This window comes from Haliotis cracherodii, unplaced genomic scaffold (assembly GCF_022045235.1).
Source record: "Haliotis cracherodii isolate W230 unplaced genomic scaffold, xgHalCrac1.p SCAF_5, whole genome shotgun sequence".
Classification (NCBI taxonomy): domain Eukaryota; kingdom Metazoa; phylum Mollusca; class Gastropoda; order Lepetellida; family Haliotidae; genus Haliotis; species Haliotis cracherodii.
The window spans coordinates 26,304,145-26,308,308 of record NW_027266308.1 but is presented as its reverse complement, the minus strand read 5'-3'; the positions used below and the strand labels follow the sequence as shown (position 1 = coordinate 26,308,308).

The following is a 4,164-nucleotide window of genomic DNA, read 5'->3' as shown; positions in this document are numbered from 1 at the left end:
CTAGAATGAATTCATTGCTGGACTTAATGGACTGTAATATTGCAGTGTTGATTGACCAGGACAGTGTCCGCTCAGCAAATGATGAAGAATACTTCTGACAGTGTCTGCTGGGATTGGTGCAGCTTCAACAAAGACAAACACAATACAAATACAAATAAATGAGACTGTTGTATTGTGGTGTAGTGTTCTGCAAAGCTAGTGACGCTTGCTGGTTGGTGAGGCTGAGTGCCATTGATCAAATTGATACGGACTGCATGGAAGTGTTGCACATCTGCCTTCGACCCGAACATAGCTGGCTTGATTTCTCTGCACAAACATGAAAGTTGAAACCATCACACTATCTGGTGTTCACATCACTGGTAATCAAAAGCTGAGCCGGACCCCTTTCACATCCATTGAGGACAAACTAAAACCAATTTTAATGTCTATGAAAATATTTGGGATTTACTTTGATCCAACACACAACAAAAACAAAGTGGAACCATCGGAAACATATACGACCCAGGAAAACCCACCAAGACACTGGCGCTCCATCAACCGTCTATACTGTTATACGGTTCTCCTCTTACTGTGGTTCAACGTTGGCCGATGTGCAATTGGGGTCTTCCCTCTTAACGAGGGTTTGCCCCTAAGGATAATTTTAATGACATGGATGTTGCTTTGCGCACTAAACGCTACTATCGTAATCACTGCATGCCAGAAACTAACACACCTTCGCTGTTTCTACAAGCATTGGGATTCCTTGTTCCAGTGCCCTGTTACAGATAACATAGGCTGTGGCTTTATATTTTCACGACAATATTGCAGAGTTGGTACAGCAGCTGGCTGGTTTGTAAGTCTTGTTAACATTGCTGCTCTCTGCGTCTTCATGTTTGGCAATTTACCCCTGTCACCTGTTTACATCAAAACCTTTGCCCGACCATTCCCAGAGTCACAATTGGTGATCATCTACAGCCTTGTCCTGCACATGTTTCAATCGGGGGCATGGATTTTCCCGATTATATTTATGAGCATAACTTCTCGAGTCATACGAGCACAGTTCTTTCGGTTCGGACAGGTCCTCTCAAAGCAAATCGAGCAAGCAGACGGACACATCCCTCATCAACTGCCAGAACTGAGGTTTCGCTATACACAACTGTGCCAGGCTGTGGATATCATAAATAGAAGCTTCAAATGGCTCCTTGGAACGTGTTTCATTCTGAATATCTTTCTGGCCTGTTTTGTGTCCTATGAGATAATCAACGGCCCGTTGGACACTTTTGTCATCGCAGTTAATGTATTCTGGCTTGGAGGTAGTGTTGCGTGCATCCTTGTGTTAGCAATAAGCAGCTCCGATGTTCATGACGCAGTAAGTGTTCTAGAAAATTCGTGAAAAACATTATTTGTCCTTAAGTTCTTTTGTTGTTGTTTTTGTAAATAGTGTCCAAATTTTGTTAATCGTTCCTTTGACATGCTGAATGATCTTCAAAATAATGTCTTTTGAACAAACATAACTATTTGCTTCCTCCTTTCGTCAAAAGGAAATTGCATGTCTTGAAGTGCTGACTGAAAAATAGTCTGTCTAAGACAAAATCCCCACAATGCTGCCTCTTAGGTATCGAGAGATGATTACCCCGCCACACCGCACGTGTTAGAGGAGGCAGTCAGTTGTACTACCTAAAGATGAATTAAATATATATGTAAACTATGTATAAAGGTTGACACAAAAATCAATTATCTACACATCTGAGGCTAAACTTGTGTCTTGTCAGAATCTATATCATCAGGTTATTTAACATAAACGTTTCATTTTCAGGCTCATTCTCTTCTGGATGACATATTCAGTATCGGAACACGGGATGCTACTGTGGAGCAACTAGGACAGGTATGCTTTGATGTCGACCTTCAGTATTTTTCAACAAAAATTGGCAGATATATCGAACAGGTCCTTAAATGGTGGCCTGTGCTATTTACAGGATTTGGGCATTATTATTTTTCGTGATTTGCATGGTTAGTCTTACATAGGGGTGGATTTCGTTCCCAGAGCACAACTCAAAAAAAACATTATATATCTTTCAAACAAAACTTGGCAGATATATCAAACAGATCTTGAAGTGGTGCATTTTACTATTTGCAGATTTTTGGCACTTATATTTTTCTCGCTTTCCATGGAAACAAATCAGACTTAGTCTCAAAAGAGTCGGGGTAGGTGTCGTTTCAGTAGCACAGCTTGAAAACTGTGAAAGACTTTTCATCCAAACCTAGTGCATGTATTACCCGGAGGCTGAAGTGGTGCCTTTTGCTATTTAGGAATTTCCCTCTTTCCATGGAAACATGACTTACCTGAAACGGAGCCAGGTGGAGTTTCCGGATCAGAACTAAAATGTATTAATCAAGGGCTGACGTGTTGCCTCTAGCTATTCAGGATTTTTTGGTCACCACTTTGATGGTCGAGCATCTTTGTGATTAGTTTGGACGAAGGGTTAGAGCCATGGATCCTCCAGTACACAATCTAAAAGATTTGACCCAGGTATTGCATACAGAATAGCAACACATCGCTCAGTTGAGGATCTGATTTTGAGCATGAGGGGACGTCCCGCAGATTTCATTCGTGTATGGGGTGACAACACCAGATACTGACTTACACTGTTGATCATTTAATTGTGACATGGGTACAGCGTTATTTACTAAGACACGCACCAATACTGCCTCTATTTAACCCCAATTACAGTTCTTATAGTTGCTGGCAAAAAAGATGCTTTGTTGCTCATATTTCCTATTATTCAGAAAAATAACATCTTGTTTGACATCAAGTAACAGTTTCCAACTTCTGCTTACCCATCTCGTTTCTCATTATCAAACAATCTTGGTGGTGCGATACTTTTGAAGAGGTGCATATGCAAGTTAACAGGAATATTCAACATACTTATCTTACCCTTGGACATAGGTATGGTTCGTCTCACCTTCTGTCTTACCTTATGATAAACACTTGTAACGTATGACCTAGGATTGTATTCAGAGACACATGAGATATTAATTTCCATTTGAAAGGGTAAGTAAACATTTAAATATGAAATTACACAGATAGAACTATTAGCTTTTGACGTTACTTTCTTTTCAGCTTAACTTGTTTGTGTCGAAATTGACAGGCACATCCATTGGGTTCACCGCTATTGACTTCTTCGTCATCACTAAAGAGTTCTTACTCACTGTAAGTATGACTTAATGGCAATCAATGTTCTGATCGAAAACGAACGATCCCACAATGGGGTCATGGTGACATACCATCGGTTCAGTCACAGGGTCATCCGATCCAACAAATGGGTAATGAGGACCTATTCTGGCCGTGACCCCCAAGAGGTCGTAATGCAACAAAGACTGATTGTGAGAGTGAGTTCGGTTTAACAGCCATTTGATCTGTATTTCATCATATAATTCATGAGGGTAGAAAGCTTGATGCAGGTATTTGATGCGTGCTTAAAGAACGGTGCTGACAAACCAAGTTGCATAATCAGAGGGAATATGGGATTTGAACCCATTATCATATGTTCTGGCATGCCTATGGGATGCACGTCAAAAAGAAGACTGCTAAATTTGCTAATTATACAGGTTTATTTGTAGTTATAAACGTCATAAACACACGTAATTTCGTCATTTACTCCTGTATAACAGATTTGACAAAGTAGATAACATTTTCAATAAGCATAGTTGCCATCAGTACTTTGTTCAGAGATGTTCATGGTACTTCTATGTGCCTCCTGTTTCAGCTGGGTGGACTGTTCATGACCTATTTCTTCCTCCTGCTCCAGTTCAAGATAGCCTGATTCACCGAGTACATACAGAAGTGATGATGACACCTGCGTTGTGATCCAAATGTATAAATGAATGAGATTCTATGAAAATGTTTGCATGGGCTATGAATTTTTGAAAGCACAAGGTGTTGAATTTCTCGCAATGCTTGACGAGGTTTTACTTGTAGAACAAATACGAAAATGTAATGTGTGGCAGATGAGGATGTGGGGCACACTTTATGGTCTAGGGATAGTTTTAACCAAATAGCTTGAGTAGGTCGAAATACAAGAACAATTTAGTTCAATCTCTTCTTATTTATGTGGCATACAGTGCCTTGGGTCTGTCCGTTTAGTGTCAAAGGTAAACGGTAATTCAGTTTCAATGTCCCATTTA

The 4,164-nt window shown here is 40.2% G+C and overlaps 1 pseudogene; it reads left to right on the top strand.

Annotated features, from left to right (window-relative positions):
• The first annotated feature begins 254 nt into the window (after nucleotides 1-254).
• Nucleotides 255-3,803, top strand: LOC139444338 (gustatory receptor for sugar taste 64f-like; annotated as a pseudogene).
• The last annotated feature ends 361 nt before the right edge of the window (nucleotides 3,804-4,164 follow it).